General features: G+C 45.5%; 1 protein-coding gene and 1 non-coding gene across 2 annotated transcripts in view; both read right to left on the reverse strand.

Annotated features, from left to right (window-relative positions):
- The window catches only part of LOC133473527 (uncharacterized), a 42,881-nt gene that overhangs the window by 17,784 nt on the left and 1,696 nt on the right, over positions 1 to 23,401 (reverse strand). The gene's annotated exons all lie outside the window — the stretch shown is intronic.
- On the reverse strand, positions 14,992 to 15,064 carry trnav-uac (transfer RNA valine (anticodon UAC)). Its single transcript has one exon. It is a non-coding gene; the product is annotated as a tRNA-Val (tRNA).

A 23,401-nucleotide genomic window follows, 5' to 3' on the forward strand; every position in this document is an offset into this window, starting at 1 on the left:
ACACAGTGTTTAGAATTAGTAAAGCTGTATATAAACATAACAAGTACTTCAGGGCTAACAGGCTATGTAACATTGTTTGGAAGGCCTTATAAACTACCTCAATTTAAGAACCAATGGGGAAAAAAATGATGAAGCTAATTTAGCTGACGACATGCGAAAAATCTTAGAAAAACAACAACAAGCACAAAAACAAGGTGGTGAGGATCCTTTTGTCTCCCAGCAGGAAGCCAAACTAGTGGAGCCGGGAGACTAGGTGATTGTAAGAAGTGTGAAAAAAGAAACAGTGGTACACAGCTAAGTGGCAAGGCCCATTCCAAGTATTGTTGATAACCCCCACAGCTGTAAAGATAGCAGAAAGGTCAACTTGGATTCATTTGACACATTGTAAAAAAGGCATTTTGGTTGAAAACTCCAACAAGGGAATTGAGCAAAAGTCTGATAATAGGGTGGTCTCAGACGTTTAGAATCTGGGAAGACCCGAAAGTCAGTGAAGATTTTATAAGACACCAAACTAAAGTAGAGGGCATATTTCAACCAGAATGACCCCTAAGTGTTTAAAATCAACTATGGGGTGTGGGATGTCAACGCTATCTGTTATTTAGATTTTTCTGTTAGTATGGTATTTGTGGGAATCACCCAAAGTTAAACAAACGGACCATAAAGTAACCACTCAACCCTTACTCTTACACAGGGTTAGACATAGTAGCGGACAGCCAGGAACACCAATTCCTGTCATTCCCTGGATAGTCTCATGGGCATATAATAATTCAATTAGGGTAACCATAGCACCAAACACAATGACTAAATTGAGGCTCCAAATTACTAATTTAAAGGGGTTTGCAAACACCAAACAGATAACTGGAAAAGGTTATGAGACGTATTGGAGGTACCTTACAGGACATGTATTAGATTGAGTTGGAATTACATGTATGAGTTGGGACAGCGTGTTTCCTGTGACGAGAGTTGATAAGCACAAACCTATGTTTTCCACAAAGGTCTGGGAGTAAACAAGGGTGTTTATTGCAGTATTGTATAAAGTGGAAATCAGATAAGGGTGTGGGAGTTTATTGCAGGAAAGCTCCCACCAGGGTGCATGTGGAGGCCACGGAGAACAGATGTCGGAGAGGAGGTGGCTGCGGGGAGCCACTGAGGACATAAGATGCAAACCGCGCCTGGAGCCAGCAGCGAATGGTCATCATTCTGCAGGACAATGAGGACGTCAAATGGGACCATGGACCAATCAGATGACAGCGATTCCATACTTCCTCTTTCAAACATTGTATAAGTCGGGGGCAAGAACAGATCGCTTTGTTCAGTCTGCGCTGTCTCTGCTGAGGCTAGGATAAGCGTAGCTACTGACCCAGAGCTCTGTAAAATGTATAGACTCCTCTGTCAGGTATAAATTGGTTGACTTTTAACACGTCGTTATAATTGTAGCTCTTTCACGAAAACGAACACGCATGGAACCTCGAAAGTAATAGGTGATTATAAAATTCAGGTTCCTACAGTATCAATAGTGGTAGAAATTAACTTCAAGCCGTAGCCAAGAGGGGACATCTTGTGGTGGTGTAGAGATGCTAAACTATTTGATAAATTGCCAAAGAATGTAACAGGTCTCTGTGCTCAAGTAACCTTGTTGCCGGAATCAGCACATCCCATGTCTTAACAAGAATTAGCAGCTAGTCTATCCACTGTCATGCCAGAACATTGGCGACGTCAGAAAAGACTGGCAGACCCAAAATGATCCAACATACATTGACGCCGTTGGTGTTCCCCATGGTGTTTTAAGTGAGTACAAATTCGAGTATCAAATAGCTGCAGGATTTGAGTCCTCGATCTGTTGGTGGTGTACAACCAACAAAAATGTAGACAGAATCAACTACATCCATTACAACGTGCAAAAATTGGGCAATTGGACACTGAGTGGGTTTGAAGCTGTACATGAACAGCGATCAGCCACATCACTTGTGGCATTCCAAAACAGGATAGCTGTTGACATGTTGTTGGCTGAGAGGAGGAGTATGTGCTATGTTCAGGAGAACAACGTTGCACATTCATTCCCAACAACACAGCTACGGATGGCAGTCTCACCGAGGCCATAGAGCGACTCCGAACCCTGAATGGTAAAATGGTGTTGACACCTCCATGTGGAACTCCGGGATGAATGCCTTTGGAAAACGCAAAGCCGTGGTGTCCTCAATTTTGGTATCGATAGCTGTTTTTGCAGAAATGTTTACCTTGTGTGGATGTTGTTGTATTCCTTGTCTGCATTCTCTCATGAATAGATTGATAACAACAATCTCACCCATGGAGAACCAAATGGCTCAAATGTATCCTTTACTTGGTCAAGACGCTGAAGGTAGTGACAGTAATGATGATAATGACGTGCATGATGACCTGCCGAATTTATTTCCAGATCCACGTGACTATGAATAAAGATTAACATTGCCTCTGAGAGTAAATGCATGTGTTTTCATAAAAATGATCTTACACTCAAAAATCTAACTGAAGTTACTGATGTATGGTGATATGAGAATTTGAGCAAATATGTGATAAACAGGAGGGAAATATAAGAATAAATGTACATTAGTTATCTAATGTTTTCTCTAAAACGATTTCAAAGCATGCATTTAGCAGTATAAGGTTGATTGTATCATAAAAGTTGACGTCTGTGAAGAGGACTGTGCCCTCATCAAAAGATAGCAGCTGGAACATTTTGCGGTCGAAGGTTGAAGCAATCAGCGTTGATGAAGAACACATCTGCATCTGCACAGAGTCATATATGTGATTGTTTTACGTTGCTGCTGTGTGTGCCCTTATCTCAAGATAGCAGCAGCGTCTGTGTAACTAGGAACCGCCCTGAGAAAATAAAAAGAGAGGGATCGGCAGAGTGTGCTCAGAGCTGTAGGAGATTGTAACTGCGAACAACTCTAACCGGTCTCCTCGCGAGGATATAAACCATCTCTTGTCTTCCTTGTTTATTGTTTATTAAATGTTCTCGGTTGTTTGAACCTGACATTAACTCACGACAAACGATTTGGCCCTATGAAGCCAAAATTATGTCTGGCAAATTAGATTAAAAAAAAATAATATCTTCCATGTAGTGTGACATGTCAACGACAACTCTCCGGCAGCGCAACTTGACGGAGACCAGGATTGCGTTTTGTGACTGGCGCATCACCTCCCTGGCTTGCCGTTGACAAAATACTTGTGCGCCGTTATGAACATTGATTCTCATGAACAAACCAATGTTTACCGAAGCTTTCGGGCATGATTCAACGGAACGACGGCATGTTTATGTACAACCGTATGTGCTTGCGCTTGCTAGGGTACATAACATTTTGTTGCCTGCTTGCGAGCCGTATCGTATGAAAAGTATGTGAACATACCTCAAGCAATCCTTCAATGAACGTTCTCTCCCGAGCACCAGTGATGATCAGGTTTTTCCTCATTTTGTCCCCCCACAGTCACTCACACGCACACACAGAAACAAGACATTGGCGCGGCGCATTGTTGTTGTCGTCACCATCGTAATGAGTGTGTCCCATCGCGTTTGCCATCCTCCCCTTAACTTCTGCCAGCGGTCGTGAAAATCAACAACATTACTCAACACACAAGTACCAACACACAGAGGCCATTCTCACTTCCCGCAACAAATAACCCGCTTCCATGATCGTTATCAACCCACTTCGTCCTTATTCTCGGCCTGAAGTTTATACTCCAAGGCGAGGTGAGTCAGCGCCCCCGCCCCCACACCCCCGCTCGCACGCACGCTAACGCTGAGCAATGACCCCCTCGAGCTACTGTTTTCCCCAGGGCGGGGCGGACACCAAAATGCATAGCAAGTTGGCCCCCCTTACATCCACAACTGTCTCCTGCCCGTTTCTCCCTATCGGGTAACAGTTACGGCCACCTCACGGGGTCAACTGCCCGCCCGTGAACAGCGTGCCTGCCGCTGGGGTGGGCAACGGTCACACTGGACTCAGCCTCCCCACGCCTGACACAGCTTACAGCCAGCTTCCCCGGTCCGTAATGCCGCGGCATCACCGGGCACTACGGGAGCACATAAACGGAACACGTCAATCTTTCCTGCGCATTTTTCATTCCTCACATAAGCCATTTTCACGTGACAACCCAAGCATTACCCACCATTTCACTTCCTCGCTGCCCTCTTCAGCTCCTGGTGTCACGCTAGGGTCCAACGATAAGTTTCACCTCATGTTCATACCAACCATCCAAACCAGCACTTTGTCCGCCATTCATTCAAACGCCGCATGCAGCCCGAAGTGAGCCAGAACCGCCTCGATTCGCCTTCGCTCAGGTTTTAACGGCTCCGTAACACATGCGCGGCCACACCAATTCAACCGCCTGTGTTCCTAGCGTGAAGCGTTTATGCCATCAAAAACATCCGGGGTCGTGTCTCGCCTGCATCTCTGGGGACACTGGCCAGCTCCGTTGACCCGGAAATAGAACAGCACGACGCAATCCTGACGTGATCACGCCCGCCCGGCACTCGCGCTGTCCGCCACATTAATTTATCATCCAAAATATCGCCGTGCCCGCCTATGTATACACCCAATACTTAGACCTTACTTGTATTTGTTATAAAGATAATGGGTACCCTTTAGAGCGCTTTATAGCTCTTTCATAGATTAATATAATTATATTTATTATAGTTCTTGGGTTTTCTTCATATTGTGTACACAATTAATAAGTCGTATCACACAGAGTATTCGTATCACACACACTTAGTCCACAGGTCTTTTTCCAGGACTACTATGAGTCTCTTTCATTCCCAAATAGAGCTCACCTCGTCTGTTACTTAATTTGCTCACACTGGATGACGCCCGGCCTCAGATTTTCCCTCGTCTTCCCACCGAGAGCGTCGTGTAATTACTTAACTCCAATCCCCGCGTCTGCTCGCTTTTGGCGGCCTCTCATGGCCCACCGACGTCACTTCTCTCAGACTACACTTGCACACTCATTCTGCTAAATAGTAACCTGGCCAGGTTATGTTCAATTGGTAATTAACGACTATGGACTATGGTACTCATCTGGTGACGTGCCTTGCTAATATACGGCCTGACTTGACATCACGCCAGCATGCGAGCTCAGACATCCACGTGAACGCATCCGTTCTGAAGCTAAGCGCACGTCCCAAATCGAGCATTCTACTGTTAACACTTTAAAACTTCTTTTGACATCCCTGCGTGTCTAAATCATTCATTCTAGAGGGCCATTCCCTCGACGGGTACATAACCAGCACAAATTTTAGACGAAGCTTCAAAACACCCCCGCCGACACAGATGCACAGGAACGTCCCCACTTGCCGTTTCAATACAGCACATAAGCCACTCGCGTCAGCGGCGCGCGGCCACCATATTCAAACAGTGAGAAAACGCTCACCTTCTAGCCGGCATGAAATCTGAAGCGGCCCCACGTCGCCTCTGCCCGGCTGTGCTGCAAAGAATACTGTTCGTGACGCCACTTTGTGGTGGATTTTTTCGCCTGTGGTTCCGAGTCGGAGGTCACCTGGGAGAACTCCGACGTCCGTCGGGCATGGGATGAATGAAGACTTAGAGACACTTGGCGTTTGGGCTAATTCAATTTATTGAATAGTGTCATAACAGCTGCTTACATTGCCAGAACTACGAAAAAGCCCCCGAAAACCCCTGGATCTCAGTTTATCAAGCTTTCCTTCTCTTAGCGTGTCTTTCGTGCCTCCCTGGCTCCACCCGGAAGGATGGTGCTCCTCATGATCATATTTGGAATCGCACTCGCCTGCTGGTGCCTCTTTGAGTGCGTGAAATTCCCCTACTCGTCTGCTGTCGTCTCTTAGTCTGGTCAATCTCCCCCCCCGGGGCCCTTTGCTGCGATAATGCAAAGCAGTCCTCTTTGAAGACCACGACCCCTGGAGTAAACCCCAGACAGGTTTCTGTCAGGGACGAGCAGGAAACCCCAATATACATATAACTGGTTAAAGGATGTCCTTTGATGTAGAAGTACAAAGAAAAGATAGTTGGTGTGAATACAGGTCTCCAACCATTTGTCCTGTGCAAAGAAACTCTGATTGTGTTACGATTAAAATATACTACAGGATCTTCCCCAAAGTCAATTGCACATAGCATTGTAATGCATTCCCATTTTAAATTAAATTAAATGGACACAAACGGACCTATGTAAATACTACAACGACCAACATCGTATTTGACCTTTTATTGCTGATAAGATAACGAGAGAGTCTTGTTTCACACAGTTTAGTGATGTAGGTTGCCGGTTACTTCTTTTGTCCACCAGATGTCACTGTTGTTCTCACAGACTCCGAATCTGTTCTGGCACAAATTGAAGGAAAACCTCAAACCTTCATGAGGCTTTTTTTTTTCTTTTTTCTTTTTGCCCAAAAGCTGAGGAGTGCACACGCAAATATCGTCATCGCAAGCAAAAAATATTTCCACAGCAAGTAATGTTTTATTTTTTTTGCTTCAGTTAGATAATCTCTGTCTTATTTTTGCTTGAAATTCAATAAGTTTTGTTTTATAGCCTTGTTGTTTTCATTTGCAGCAATTTTTATTATTGTTTTGATTTACACAGTAATTATTGTATGACTTTTGAATGCTACAGTTACGCAAAATAATATTTTTAGCGTTTCCCAACCGCGCTTAGCCCATTGCTCGCAAAAATGCCTCATTTCTGTGTCGTCATTTCCCTACGTCATTGGTGCACCACCAACAAGGCCAGCGAGGGAAATTAATACAATGGAAAGTAAATGTAAAAAAAATGCAATATAGAAACACAGCAAGATGTGTGGTGCTTATAATATTATTATGTTACTTTTATTATTGCAGCGTTGAAATTATGGACGTACTTTGATGTAGAGTCGCTCGTGCCTGGTGATTGGCTGTTGTGATGTCAGCAAAGATGAAAGAGCAAAGGGACATTTAAGCTTGAACATCAGCTCAAGTCAGGCAGTCTGTGTGTGGAGTGCCTGGCGTGAGTTGGAGTTGATAGCAGCTCTTGAATGAATGTGCATTCTGTTTCCGCTCATGGAAAGTGTTGTGAAAATGTGTGCAAGAAGGACAGCAGAGTACGAGGAGGAACTGGGGACCGAAAGAGGAGAACGATCCACGTCAACAACTGGACGCTGTTTTCATTCTGCAGCCTCTAATTGTGCTTCACAGAGCAGGTTGGTTCACTTCTCTCTCACTTGTTTAGGAAATATTCCCCATTTTGAAGAGTATTCTGTTTATTTACAGGCACTGTGTGAAGTTACATTCAATATAACGTTGTAAATATCTAATACTGTGACCAATATTTCTCATCTTAATTTTTATTCATATAAATGTAAAAGGGTTGTGGGCAATGCTGCATTATAAAAGTTCAACAGTTTTACTCAATTTACATGACTTCGTTGGAATATTTCATGCACAATTTTTGGAGGTTTCTAAAACAAGGGGGCTTCCCCATTGAATCGGGAAGTCATCCCCATTCAGTTCACACAGTTGATGCAACACACGTTACGACCATAGACTTCACTTTGCTCAGGTGGCAGTCATTGCGTTTTAACAGGCATCTCCACCTGCCTTTTCGTCTTCCAAATCCATGCTCAGCTGTTCTTCTGGCTCTGCTTGATTCGTTATTGTACATGAACCGCTGGGTGGCCAGCCTGCCATTGTCAGTCTGAGGTTTCAGCAGCCAGCTGAGAGCAGAGATCATCAAAAGTGTCCTCGGATACGCCAAAATTGTTCATCCACTGGGTCGGAACTACTGCGTCACACCATTCCGACGCTCTAATGTGCTTCCAGATGCTGCAGGGAACAGCCCCGGATCAGTCGTAAGTGCGTATCGAAAACACAAAACGGTAAAGAAAAATTAAACTGTCAATACTTTGTCAATCGAAATTATTCACTTGGAATCTGTACAATGTGAGAGAGTTACATACATACAGTGGATGACTGGTTAGCACATCAGCCTCACAGTTCTGAGTTCTGACGAGCACATCGATTTGGCTAATGTACCAGCTGAGTACCATGATTTGCAACTAGTGTTCAGTAAGGATCGCGCCCAGTCTTTGCCTCCGCATCGTCCATACGACTGTTCCATAGAGTTGATTCCCGAGGCTCCACTACCATGTGCGAGGCTGTATCACAGTTCCAAGCCAGAGCAAGAGGCATTAAAGAATTATATTTCGACTTCGCTAGCTGCCGGGTTGATTCGTCCCTCGTTGTCGCCAGTTGGTGCCGGATTTTTCTTTATCGATAAAAAGGACGGGACCCTGCGACCCTGTGTCGATTTCCTGGGTCTCAACGGCATCACGATAAAGAATAAGTATCCTCTCCCACTGTTGGAGTCGGCGTTTGCCCCTTTGCAGTCTGCAAAGGTGTTCACAAAATTAGATCTGCGCAATGCCTATCACCTGGTGAGGATGAAGGAGGGAGATGAGTGGAAGACTGCGTTCAATACTCCATTAGGTCCATCCATCCTTCCATTTTCTGAGCCGCTTCTCCTCACTAGGGTTGCGGGCGTGCTGGAGTCTATCCCAGCTGTCATCGGGCAGGAGGCGGGGTACACCCTGAACTGGTTGCCAGCCAATCGCAGGGCACATACAAACAAACAACCATTCGCACTCACAGTCACACCTACGGGCAATTTTAGAGTCTCCAATTCACGCATGTTTTGGGGATGTGGGAGGAAACCGGAGTGCCCAGAGAAAACCCACGCAGGCATGAGGAGAACATGCAAACTCCACACAGGCGGAGCCGGGGATTGAACCCGGGTCCTCAGAACTGTGAGGCTGACGCTCTAACCAGTCGTACACCGTGCCGCCCTCCATTAGGTCATTTTGAGTATTTGGTCATGCCTTTTGGACTCACGAATGCACCCGCAGTGTTTCAGTGTCTTATTAATGATGTGCTCCGGGACATGATAAATGTATTCTGTTTTGTGTACTTGGATGACATCTTAATCTTTTCCCATGATCTACATGAACATCGCCAACATGTCCGCATGGTGTTGCAGCGCTTGATGGAAAACCGTCTTTACATCAAGGCTGAGAAATGTGAGTTCCATGCGGAGTCGGTACAGTTTTTGGGGTTCATCGTGGAGAAGGGCCAGCTTCGGGCCGATCCAGCTAAGATCCAGGCTGTGGTTGATTGGCCAACTCCAACGTCTAGAAGCAGTTGCAGAGGTTTTTGGGTTTTGCTAATTTTTATAGGCGATTTATACGTGATTACAGCCTTAAGGTGGGACCTCTGACTAGACTTACTTCCAATAAAATACCATTTGTATGGGCCCCTAAGGCAGATGCGACTTTTGATCATATTAAACAATTGTTTGTGAAGGCTCCTGTGTTAAATCATCCTAATCCTGACCTTCCTTTTGTTGTCGAGGTGGACGCATCTGATTCAGGTGTGGGGGCGGTCCTGGTCCAGAGGTCCCCGGTCGACCACAGGCTGCACCCCTGCGCCTTCTTCTCTTGGCGCCTGAGCCCAGCAGAGGCCAATTACGATGTGGGAAATAGAGAGCTGCTGGCCATTGTCCTGGCGCTGCAGGAGTAGAGGCACTGGCTGGAGGGGACTCGGGAACCTTTTCAAGTTTTCACCGACCACAAGAACCTGTCTTACCTCCGGACTGCTAAGGGACTCAACCCCCATCAAGCACGTTGGGCCCTGTTCCTTGCCCGTTTCGATTTCATCATCACTTACCGCCCTGGGTTGATGAACGGCAAACCTGACGCCTTGTCTAGGCTGCATGGCCCGTCTGCTGTTCAGCCTGTTGTGGAGACCATTTTACCTGGGACCCGGGTGGTGGGAGTGCTTCAGTGGGAGGTTAAGAAGAAGGTGGTGGACGTTAAGGAATATGTTTCGGCATGCTCCGTGTGTGCCCGTAGCAAGATGTCCCATCGTCCTCCAGCTGGTCTTCTTCGTCCACTGCCCATTCCTTCCCACCCCTGGTCCCATGTCGCCTTAGACTTCATCACGGGCTTTCCGCTGTCCGCAGGGAACTCAGTCATCCTGAGTCTTGTCGACATATTCTCCAAGATGGCCCATTTCGTTGCTCTGCCGAAGCTGCCGTCCTCCTTTGAGACTGCTAATCTCCTTGTCGACCATGTCTTCCGAGTTCATGGTATTCGTGCTGATCTGGTGTCTGACAGGGGGCCGCAGTTTGTCTCTCGGGTCTGGAGGTTGTTCTGCAAAGCACAGGGGGCTTCCTCCAGTCGTTCGTCCGGTTTCCACCCGCAGACCAACGGCCAGGCTGAGCGGGCAAATCAAGATGTGGAGGCTGCTCTTCGCTGTGTTTGCCATCAGCACCCCTCCTCGTGGTCTTCTCACCTGCCTTGGGTGGAATATGCGCATAACACCCTCGTTTGCTCTGCCACTGGACGGTCACCGTTCATGACTGCATACGGTTATCAGCCGCCGTTGTTCCCTTCTCAGGAGAGGGAGGTGGTCGTCCCGTCTGTACAGGTCCATCTCCGAAGGGCTCATCGGGTGTGGCGGGATGCAAAGGCGGCCTTGTCCCGTACTGAGGCTCGCAACCGGGAGTTAGCTGATCGTCATCTGATCTCAGCTCCTCCCTACCGTCCTGGTGAGAAGGTCTGGATGTCCACACGAGATTTGCATTTGGCCGGGGGTTCTAAAAAACTGGGTCCTCGGTATATTGGTCCTTTCGAAATTGTCTCTGTTGTTAATCCGGTGGCAGTTAAACTTCGGCTCCCTCCCGCCATGAAAGTTCACCCTGTATTCCATGTCTCCTTGCTCAAACCGGTTTCCTCCAGCCCTCTGTGTCCTCCAGCGGTGCCTCCTCCTCCTCCGCGGGTGGTTGATGGCGAGCCAGTGTACACGGTGGGTGACATATTGGATTCCAGAAGAAGGGGCAGGGGTGTGCAGTATTTGGTCGACTGGGAGGATTACGGCCCTGAGGAGCGTTCCTGGGTATCCTGCTCTTGGATTTTAGACCCGTCCCTGCTCCAGGGCTTCCACTCTCTCCACCCACAGAAGCCGGGTGGTCCGCCAGGGGGCGTCCTTCGAGGGGGGGATACTGCCATGGCCCTGTGTTTCAAATTGTTTTTCTTTGTGTTGCAGTGTCTGGGTGAGCGAAGGTGGGCGTTGACATCGGTGACGCACCTGTCATGCATTGTAATTATCAGCCTTTTTAGGGGGCACAGTGACAGTGTGTGGGCGTCGGAATATTCATTCGTTTTTGCCCCGTGTTTGCCGCCATTCTGACCGCTGTCCAAATTTAGGTTCCATACGATTATACCACACGGTCACAGTTCTGAGGGCCTGGGTTCAATCCCCGGCCCCGCCTGTGTGGAGTTTGCATGTTCTCCCGTGCCTGCGTGGGTTTTCTCCGGGCACCCTGGTTTCCTCCCACATCGAAAAAACATGCATTAATTGGAGACTCTAAATTGCCCGTAGGCGTGACTGTGAGTGCGAATGGTTGTTTGTTTGTATGTGTCCTGCGATTGGGTGGAAACCAGTTCAGGGTGTACCCCACCTCCTGCCCAATGATAACTGGGATAGGCTCCAGCATGCCCGCGACCCTAGTGAGGAGAAACGGCTCAGAAAATGGATGGATGGATGGATATACCACACGGACCTTTTGTCGTGTCTCCCTGCGTTATCTGTTTTTTTATTCTCTCTGGTTGTGAGTCCCTTTAGCTTCGTTATGTCTCGCCAACACATGCTCTGTCATTTAATTAACATTTTTCGGACCTCTTACCTAGAGTCTCTTTTTTGGGATCTGCCCTTACGGCATTGCCGTCCGTGACAGAGAGAGCAAAGTTGGAATTTTGTGTGACACTAGTAATTTCCCCAACATTATAAGGCACTAATCTTGTGTGTCGATTGCAGCGTCTACTCATGACCGGGGATCGGTTGGTCCCGGAGTGGTCCCTCTCCTCGCATCTCGGAAGTAAAACGGAGCAGGTTTGGTAGAAGAAAAACGAGGCAGAAAACTAAAACAAAAACAAAAGCGGCGGAAGAAGAACAATTGTTGTCCCGTTGGGATGCGCCCGCCTATAACTTTCCTGCTTAGTGAGCTTGCTGTGGGCTTCGATCTTGCTCTCAACTGCGGGTGTACTAGGTACGGATGCAGGCCATGATTTCCCGGAGCCTCCGCCAACAGCTCAAGCTAAAAAAAATGATAGAAGCAGCATGGCCGGCTTTTTCGATTGAACCGCGCCGCCGGCTTGTCAGGCCGTCGCTCGAGCACGTGGTTGCGCCACCGGGGGACAACGAAACAAAGGAAGCGGGGAAGGGGGCTGGTCGAAGGCCAATCCGTAGCTGGAGATGTTAGGAAGAGCCAAGAAGGAAGACGAGGGTGAGAGAGCGTGGGAGCAAAGGGTAAATGCCCAGGAGGCGTGTCCAAGAGGGACAGAGAAACCTGGAGAAGACCGCACACATCAGCTTGAATCTTGTCTACAATTTTGACCCATAAAATGGGTTTAAGAATCATACATTAATCTAAAACACTCCAAGCTTTGTACTCCTACTCATAGATCAAGCATCAAGAATGATTGTTTAAACTTTAGTCTTGGCAGATCAACTGATTATTGTTCAATCACGTCATGCTGTTTGGTTCCAAATCAAGATGAAGTCTCACCGAGGACCTGTAAAGTTGGCACACTGATACAGACATCAAGGCATACATTTGGAATATTTCGTGCATAGTTTGTAACCTCAAAACAGACAGCTTCAATTAACAAGAAAAAACAACCCTGAATGGAAGTCCACGGGTTGCAGTACTCTCAAACGCCAGTGGGTGTCGCCTTGCGTGCATGTTTGAATATTAGGCAAATAGTTCATTGCTGTATTTGCGTTCCGTTGTCGATCTGTTCCAGCTTGGTCTTCTTGGAGAGAGGGTCACCCAACCTTTTGGTCGCTATCTTCAAAAGAAGAAAAGGAGTCTTTTGAAGACGGGAATCAAGATTTGACGGGAAGCTGCTAATTAGGTTAAGGTCCACTTGACGTACGCCAGGCGTCCTCTTAGTGGCCGTCTCCCAGCAGCGTGGCTTGGAAGAATGCAGCTTAAGTTGTTGGGGAGGTTTTGGCAACTGGGTCAAAATCACTGCAATGCTAAACAAAAAACAGTCTGTAGTATGCAAGATACAAAAGACAAGAGAGGAGGGGGACCCAGAAGAAGAGAGCCGATGCACCTTCAGCACCTCTTGACATGTCCAACTGTGTGAATATTCCCCCAGTACCAGGTAATTATTTAAAATCATGTTTTACATTTTAAAAGTGTTTAAAGGAAACATTCTGATACTGTCCTTGAACCTAAACCATGCTGACATTAACTGCCATGATCTTTGCATTGAAAAATAGCAGAACTGAAAGTTGAAAACCAACAGGTTTAAGAAGAACTTGGTAGCCTTCACGCAAAAATGTACATCTCTCATCCCAGCTGAAAGGAGTTGGTACTTTAGAAGATCACTGCAAGTGCAATTTCTTATTAAGTTACCGTCAAGAGCTCTATCCATGTAGTTGTTGTGTGTTGCCAACATGTAAAGTAATGACACCAATGTAATGGACATGCTCTCGCCCGAAGGCACTGACCCCCCAAACCAGCTACATCGCTGTCTCCGCTCCCCCGCCGAGACAGACAGCCACGGGGATGCTAGATTTAACTTCGCACACGGACGCTAAATGAATTACCAGCCAGTCCCAAGTAGCTCATCAAAGCTGCGATACGGACACTGGTTTCTCAGTCGAATGCTAAATTAATTAACTTTCACCCCAAGCCAGCTTGAAGTGTCTCATCAACAAAGACTTTTTTGGGGGGGACACTGGCTTGATCACCAAGAAGGTGAGGAACCCGCTGTTTGCTGGCTCTCGTGCGACGAACTTACTGAAGACTGGCTTAGCCAGGAAGCCCCACCTCGCACCATGAGGTGGCGAGGACACATGGGACCCTTCCCCGCCGTAGGGCATCCTGCCAGCGCTCCGAGCTACCCTTTCGGGTGCCCAGGCAAACTCCGTCATGAAGGAAGCGGGCAGCGCACGTCCGCTCTGAACGTCTTGCGAATAGCGACATACGGGCTCCTGCCTGGGATCATTTTTTTTCCCTGCTCTCCATTTTTCCCCTTCCTTTTCTGCCAAATCCACCTGTTCCCCGTGCAGACCAGACCGGCCAAACATCCGGGAAATCAACCAGCCTGTGTAAATTCTGTTCCATGCAAAGTAAGTCCAGCTTGTGGTCGACTGAAAGTACAGATTAGTGCATATTTGTGTTTAGATTAACAAGAACAGGAACCCCCAGCTATATGCATTGTCAATACACGATCATTCCACCCTCACATCACAAGCTCAGCCTCTTCCTACCAATGTTTGTCCTTCGTTTGCTTTTTCCTGCCTTGTTTCCTTGTAGATTCCCCCTGGTAGAGCTCATGAAGTTTTCTATAAAATTCACTACCTGTATCATTTGTGTGTGTTTTGGTTTGACAAAAGACCTCTGGCTATCGTGAACTCATCTAATTCCTGAAGCAACCTTCAGATTACAAGACAGATAAAAGGTTTGTTGTCGCTTTCTCCTAAATTTTCTACGTCGAAAGTGACGCGGTGCCCTTCACGAGACAAAATAGCTTTATTTATAATGCTGAAACAGAAATCATGCTTTCCTTTCTGTTTTCTGTTTAAATTGTGTGGAAATTGCAGTCCACACAATTTATGACGTACGCCATAAAGAGAATCACATTTTCTGTTGACATGGCAATATTCTCACTCTGCTTTTCATTTTGGACCCTCTTCACTGATTTTATTGACCACTTTAACCGGACTGATTTCGTCTTTCTTACGTTGCATCCACACCCAAATGTCACCCTGTGTTGTCCTTCTCAATGACAGCATTTCTCCTCCACCTTTTGGACAACTCTGTCTCCCTTGTGTCCATATCGCTGACATTTGGAACATCTGAGAAGTCGTATTGGAAAAATCATAGTTTTGCATCTGTTGATACGTATAACGGGACCGGCAAACCACAGACAAAATAAGCTGTTTCCACCCGGTTTCGAACCGAGAACCTTTTGCATGTAAGGCAAACTTGATAACCACTACACTATGAAAACTGTCGCTGCAGTTAAGACCAAAGGCGGACTGGGCTACCACATGCTAAGGGGAGCTGCCAGACGGCGGCAAGTTTCACGTGACCTGATGGAAAAAACAAAACAAAAGTGCATTTCACTGTTTTGTACCATAAATCATGGCGGAATCAATAATCTAAAAAAAATAAATAAATCCTAAAACTAAAAATAAGCAACAAGGACAAAAGAAACAGAGTCACGACTACCATCTACACATTCAGGAGAAACAAGTCATCAGGGGTCTCATCTACAAAAACTTGCGTGGATTTCCGACTGAAACATGGCGTACGGTCAAATCCAGAAAACGTTTGCACAAAAACGTGGCATACGTTCTTTTTCACGGCAAATTTCAGATGTATCAAGAGTGAAATGAGCGTGCGGTGCCTCACGCCAACTTCACGGCTGGCGTACGCACGTTTCTGCAGCTGTTGCAGCTTTGGCGACACTTCGGGGTGATGCTGGGAAGGGTTAGAGAGACATGGGCCTGTGCGCTCGGAGGATGTGCCCAAAACCGCGGTGGCTGTTTGAATTTCTTCGCGTGCCCTCTGGCCTGAAGGGAGCGCCTCAGACTTTTCAAAGGCTAGTGAGGAGAAGCGGGACGGAAGATGAATGAATGAATCAATGATTGTTTATGCCACAATTTACCGTCCAAAATGTCAAATGCAGTCTCCCAACCCCCCCCCCCCTTAGGGTTCCTGGCTGGCAGCTCCAAAAAGTACTGTTGGGGCAGTTAGACAGCATCAGTTTCCATAGTGTAGCGGTTATCACGTTTGCCTCACATGCGAAAGGTCACTGGTTTGAAACTGTGTGGAAACAAGGCTTGATAGTTATTCTTTTTTCCTTTTTATCTGCCATGAAAAACTATAGGGAGAGATTAGTGTCAAAATCTTTGACACAAATACATCTGTGACTTACATACATGTTTTTCAAATCCACAAACATATCTGCAATTTACACGTGTTTTTTTGTTTGTTGTTGTTGTGTGTGCATTTATCATAACTTATCATTTGTAAATATTCAATTCTGCTTGTGTATTGTTGATGGTGCGTTTGTAGATCAGCGCATTTATTTTTGAGACATTGGAACACAGTTTTCAAGATACACACACACACACACGCAGGCGCACACACACACACGCACACACAAGTTGAGAATCTTCACACGCAGCCTCTCGATCCTGATTCCCACTTCACTGGCAGAACTATTCACGGTGTCCGAGCAGGAGCTCAAGATTTGATTCCCGATGGGGAGAAGTATTTTGTCGAAGGTGTTTTTCAAGGCAGATTAATTTAAAAAATAATAATAACAATAACCAGGTCTTGCTCATACTAAGTTTTGAACCAGGGACCTTTCACACATAAGGTGCACATGTACACCACTAAGCTATGGCAACTTGGTTCACCTCCAAGAAATTCTCAGCTAACTCTTACTTTAAAATAACCCCTCCATTCCTCTTCCCATCTACACCATGGTAATAAAAGTTAAACCCATCTTCGACCCACAGTTGCTGAATTTCGGACGTTGCTAACCCTGGCCACGATCGATCCAGTATGGAATTCTTTGAATGAACACTGACATCTCTCACTCTCAAGTTTTAAGACAGACGCCCTTCGTGACACAACCCTCTGCATTTATCCGGGCTTGGGAAGAGCCGACAGTTTGCACTGGATTGTGCCCCCCATCGGGCTGCAGTAAGAGAGGATAAAACCCAGGTGAATGCAAATCACAGTCAATGCTGAGCAACACATGACAAAATAGGTTTAAGGATTAACATTCCCTGACCGGGAATCGAACCCGTGCCACGGCGATGAGAGTACCGAATCCTAACCACTAGACCAGCAGGGACTTATGGTGGAGTAAACAATTATTAATCGAGACAATCCCTAAAAGGATTGTCCGGGTCACGGCAGGAGTGCTGTATTTGTTACATTCACCTTAAATGTCTGCGTTACGCTAACTCATGCAACACTGTCAACACAGTCAGCTCTTTCCATGACAGTATCTGTTAAATATATTTTAGAAGTTATCATTTATTTGCTTAGCTTGCATTAGTATTATGGACGATTTTGAGAAGGGGAGATGTCTCGCCTTCAAGAAGATGACTCAGCAGGAATCATCAGAGAGAAGGACGTGGCCGGGAGGTGGCAGGTGTTGGTCCCATGTTTTCACCTTGAAACCCTACCCTTAGTGTGTTGTGTCTTGTAGCTTAGTACGTTATGTCTTGTAAACTTAGAAACCTCCCTATTTTAAAATAAATGCAGGAGCGACGGGAGAGATTGTTTAGAGCGTGATGAGAGGCTGTCATCAGAGGGATAGAGATGGGAAGGATGTGCAGCAGGTTAGGGTGATTAAGGATAGAGATGGAAATATGTTGACTGGTGCCAGCAGTGTGCTAGGTAGATGGAAAGAATACTTCGAGGAGTTGATGAATGAGGAAAATGAGAGAGAAGGGAGAGTAGAAGAGGCAAGTGTGGTGGACCAGGAAGTGGCAATGATTAGTAAGGGGGAAGTTAGAAAGGCATTAAAGAGACTGAAAAATGGAAAGGCAGTTGGTCCTGATGACATTCCTGTGGAGGTATGGAAGCATCTAGGAGAGGTGGCTGTGGAGTTTTTGACCAGCTTGTTCAATAGAATTCTAGTGCGTGAGAAGATGCCTGAGGAATGGAGGAAAAGTGTACTGGTGCCCATTTTTAAGAACAAAGGTGATGTGCAGAGCTGTGGCAACTATAGAGGAATAAAGTTGATGAGCCACACAATGAAGTTATGGGAAAGAGTAGTGGAGGCTAGACTCAGGACAGAAGTGAGTATTTGCGAGCAACAGTATGGTTTCATGCCTAGAAAGAGTACCACAGATGCATTATTTGCCTTGAGGATGTTGATGGAAAAGTACAGAGAAGGTCAGAAGGAGCTACATTGTGTCTTTGTAGATCTAGAGAAAGCCTATGACAGAGTACCCAGAGAGGAACTGTGGTACTGCATGCGGAAGTCTGGAGTGGCAGAGAAGTATGTTAGAATAATACAGGACATGTACGAGGGCAGCAGAACAGCGGTGAGGTGTGCTGTCGGTGTGACAGAAGAATTTAAGGTGGACGTGGGACTGCATCAGGGATCAGCCCTGAGCCCCTTCCTTTTTGCAGTGGTGATGGATAGGCTGACAGATGAGGTTAGACTGGAATCCCCGTGGACCATGATGTTTGCAGATGACATTGTGATCTGCAGTGAAAGCAGGGAGCAGCTGGAGGAACAGTTAGAAAGATGGAGGCATGCACTGGAAAGAAGAGGAATGAAGATTAGCCGAAGTAAAACAGAATATATGTGCATGAATGAGAGGGGTGGTGGGGGAAGAATGAGGCTACAGGGAGAAGAGATGGCAAGGGTAGAGGACTTTAAATACTTGGGGTCAACCGTCCAGAGCAATGGTGAGTGTGGTCAGGAAGTGAAGAAACGGGTCCAAGCAGGTTGGAACGGGTGGAGGAAGGTGTCAGGTGTGTTATGTGACAGAAGAGTCTCTGCTAGGATGAAGGGCAAAGTTTATAAAACAGTGGTGAGGCCAGCCATGATGTATGGATTAGAGACAGTGGCACTGAAGAGAAAACAGGAAGCAGAGCTGGAGGTGGCGGAAATGAAGATGTTGATGTTCGCTCTCGGAGTGACCAGGTTGGATAAAATTAGAAATGAGCTTATCAGAGGGACAGCCAAGGTTCGATGTTTTGGAGACAAGGTTAGAGAGAGCAGACTTCAATGGTTTGGACACGTCCAGAGGAGAGAGAGTGAGTATATTGGTAGAAGGATGATGACGATGGAGCTGCCAGGCAAGAGAGCTAGAGGAAGACCAAAGAGAAGGTTGATGGATGTCGTGAGGGAAGACATGATGGCAGTTGGTGTTCGAGAGGAGGATGCAGGAGATAGGCTCTCATGGAAAAGGATGACGCGCTGTGGCGACCCCTAACGGGACAAGCCGAAAGGAAAAGAAGAAGAAGAAGAAGAGAGGCTGTCATCTGAACAATCTCCCATACGCCCTCCTCATGAGAAAAAGAAACCAGCGTCTTCATTCCTTTTGTGTCTATTTTTTATAATGTTGGGTAAGATAAATCCAACATTAAATTGGTCCTTCGAGCCGGATGTAAACACACCCGAGGATTCCAGTTGTGCAGCCGACTTCCAGTTAAGAGACCGTGGCCACGGCAAGTAAGACCCTTTACGGGACTGGTCTCCGTTCTCCTCAACTGGGATCTGAAGGCTGACGACAATCCACAGGATTGAAGACGATTTTTGTGAGTTAAATTTTTTTTAGGAAAAAGGATTAAAGAGTGAGTGAATTGCGCGACGAAGAAGTCTGCGGCAGAATAAACCTTGTGTAATACTAGTCACTGGCAAGTGGTAGAGGGACGGCAGAGTCCGACAAATTCCGTGGGGACGGCGGAGTCCTGTACGTACTTAAATTCTGTTTCTGTGTTTCCGTGTTTTCGTGTGTTTGTAAAAACGTTACTAGTATTGTGTGAATGTGTTGTCTGCAGCCTTGCAGCTTATCACAGAAGTAGAAGATAATAAAAAAGGTGATGAGCTGCATATAACTCTGTGGTACAAAAACACACCAGGGCCAGACCCAGGATATGAAAAAAAGTTACGACATGCGACACCTGATAAAATTACTGTAGATTATCTGTACTCAGACAATGAAGCAAAAGTCGCGGCAGGAATTATTTTACCAGACAAATTAAAGGAACTGTATAAAAATACAAGTGTCCCACATATTTCATTGTGCAAAGATTATGAGTCACAGTGGAAACATATGGGAACATTAGTAAAACAAGGACAGGAGACAGATGATTGGCAGCAAATAGAAAACAAACTGGAATACAGTGCGTCAACTGGTCTAATTAGGAAGGCGATGTTTTGGACAATACAGGGTGATGAAGGGAAACACATGCATCCTGTTTGATTAGACCAAATGATCCTCACTGAAATTGATGAAGAAATATTGAAAAAAAGTTCCAAAAGAATTATGGTCCACAGGACCATTTGATGTAGGCCTTATTAAAGGGGCTTTACCAGTACAAATTAGACCCAAAACAGAATATAGACCAGGGATTCGTCAATATCCATTAAAACCAGATGCACATGAAGGAATCAAACCGGTAATTGAAGCACTAATTAAGGCAGGAGTTATAGTGGAGTGTCCAGAATCACCATATAACACACCCATTTTTCCCTGTAAAAAAGGCCCCACCTTCAGTGGGTTGGAGATTTACAGGCAGTAAATACTGCAGTAATACAGAGAGCAGCATGCGTACCAGATCCACACACATTGTTAAATTCATTAAGACCAGACGCTACTGTGTTTACAGTAGTGGACATAAGTAATGCATTCTTTTCTGTACCAATAGAAAAGAACAGTCAATTTTGGTTTGCATTTACATTTGAGGGCAAAAAATATACATTTACTAGATTACCGCAAGGTTACTGTGAAAGTCCAACCATTTACTCACAAGTTATGACAACACGCATGTCTTCTGGCATCTCCAGATGGAGAGACATGCAAAGATTCATTGGCCTTACTGCATCATCTCGCAGAAGAGGGACATAAAGTTAACAAAAATAAATTGCAATGATAGACACAAAAGGAATGAAGACGCTGGTTTCTTTTTCTCATGAGGAGGGCGTATGGGAGATTGTTCAGATCACAGCCTCTCATCACGCTCTCAACAATCTCTCCCGTCGCTCCTGCATTTATTTGAAAAATTGTGTTATTTCATCCATTAACTCTTAAGGTCTCACGTACAGTGTCTGCTCTCCTATTGCAAACGAATATGGCGTTTTTATCACCTGCAAGACATTTATCTTGCATGGCCATCTTCCTGTCACAACCACATTTGACTGTCGAGCGATGCACAACCTTAAATCCAGCTACACTAATAAACTTACTTGATGAAGGCATGCAGCATGATTGTCAGGAATTGGCTGAACAAGCTGCTGAATTAGTAGCATTAACCGAGGCATGCAAACTAATGATAAATAAAGATGGTACAATCTATACTGATAGCCAATATGAGTATTCCACAACAAGAACGCAATTATTGGGAAAAACAAAGTGCAAAACTATAAAATGAAATTTACATTAGCACAGAAAAGAAAAATTATCACAAGATTGTATTATTCCATTAATGAACGCTACTGTACCAACTAAGAGGTGTAAATCATGGGATCCTATATATCCCGTAACAGAAGCAGGTAAACACAAACCGATGTTTTCTATTTTAGTAGCACTAAATAATTTCACATTTATAAACATGATTAGTAAAGGCAAAAAAATTAGGACCACTGAACGACACACAGTGTAAAGTAACCTTAAAGGTCGGACCAAATTTTGTGCCAGTATCACGGAGCGACATCTGGTGGTGGTGCGGAGATGATAGACTGTTTGATAGATTACCTAAAGATATATCTGAATTGTGCGCTATTATCACTTTGATATTGCATGTGTCAGTATACCCTATGCCTGTTCAAGATTTAATGGAAAGGGCACCAATGTTTTGTCCAATCTAGAACATAGACAAAAAAGAGATTTATCCTGGCAGAGACAAAATTATCCAACATAAAACATACATCGACGCCATAGGTGTTCCTGGTGGGGTGCCTAATCAATACAAATTAGCTGACCAAGTTGCAGGAGGATTTGAATACTTCATATGCTGGTGGTGTACGATTAATAAAAATGTTGATGGGATAAACTATATCCACTTCAATGTACAGAGATTAGGAAATTGGATTTAGAGTGGGTTGGAAGCTGTGCATGACCAGTTCAAGGACGTTCCAAAACCGCATAGCTGTCGACATGCTCCTCGCAAGAGAGGGAGGTGTTTGCGGTATGTTTGGAGAACAAACAATACTGCTTCAGATGGCAGCTTGACCAGAGCCATCGATGGTCTACGGACCCTCAATCAACACTCCTTGTGGGACAGCTGGATGGACGTTTTTGGTAAATACAAAACCCTAATTTCACCAATATTGATATAAATTGCTGTTTTTGCAGCCATTACCATTGTATCTATTACTCTTACGCTCTTGCGATATATTGTGTTTAAATGGGTTTGTATACTTTTAAAGGTGTTTCAAGACCTTAAAAAGGTTTTGAGTCTCGTGAATGCCATAAAAACATTTGGAAGACTGTTGGAATGTCTGCTCGTTCTTGTTTGCATTGATCGGTAGCACCTACTGAGGCAAGGAGCTGGAAGAGCTGGTGACCGGGATGCGGAGGGTCCAAGAGGATTTTGCACGCTCTTGTCTTGGTTCTGGAAGCGTGCAGGTCCTCAAGGGTGGGTACGGGGGTACCGACAATCCTTTCAGCAGTTTTGATTGTCCGTTGCAGTCGGAGTTTGTCCTTTTTTGTTGCAGCACCATACCAGACTGTGATGGAAGAACACAGGACTGATTCGATGACCGCTGTGTAGAACTGCCTCAGCAGCTCCTGTGGCAGGCCGTGCTTTCTCAGAAGATGCAGGAATTACATCCTTTGCTCGGCCTTTTTGAGTCTTTGCAATGAAAAACTAAAACTAGCAGACATTCCAACACCTTCGTCCCGCTTGCCATTAACTTCTTAAACTGTCACAATTCGATTGTAACAATTATACATTATTCGTAACAATTATACATTATTCGTGCATTCACTGGAGTAGTCTCGCCACTCTGCGCTATTTGCATATCTGTTGTTGACCAATACTGGCCACTCATGTGCTTGAGAAGTATCTGCACCATTTACACAATTGACACTGTTCCAGATGATCGCACTATGAGTCACTTTATACTGCTTAAATTTCTTGAAGTCTCTGCGCATTTTGCACAATTGTCACTAAGTCATGAGAGAGAATGATTGCATTATAATTTAGGTCAACCACCGATAAGAAAACAATTCCACGAGAATCTAAAGGGACAAAGCTTACAGCACCTGGTATTCCCAGGCAGTCTCCCATCCAAGTACTAACCAGGCGTGCCCCTGCTTAGCTTCAGAGATCGGGCGTTTTTTTGTGTTTTTTTTTTTATTATCAAAAAATTCATTGTTTACAATATGTACATGTAATCAATACTAAAAATAAAATGAGGTGACCAGTCGGCGAAACTCTCACAAGGCCATTGTTTTTTGCCATACAGTCCACAAAACGGCTGGCAGAGCGGGCATGTAGGAGAGTGAAGTGGGATTCAACTTGAGCCTTGAAGATCGCCCAATGATTGCCGGTGCCCTTGTCATGCAAGTAGATATTCCTCGTGACAATGACCGTGTGACGAGCAATGGCCAGAAGTAACCGGATTGCTGGTCTATTGATG

This window comes from Phyllopteryx taeniolatus, unplaced genomic scaffold (genome assembly GCF_024500385.1).
Source record: "Phyllopteryx taeniolatus isolate TA_2022b unplaced genomic scaffold, UOR_Ptae_1.2 contig_28, whole genome shotgun sequence".
NCBI lineage: Eukaryota > Metazoa > Chordata > Actinopteri > Syngnathiformes > Syngnathidae > Phyllopteryx > Phyllopteryx taeniolatus.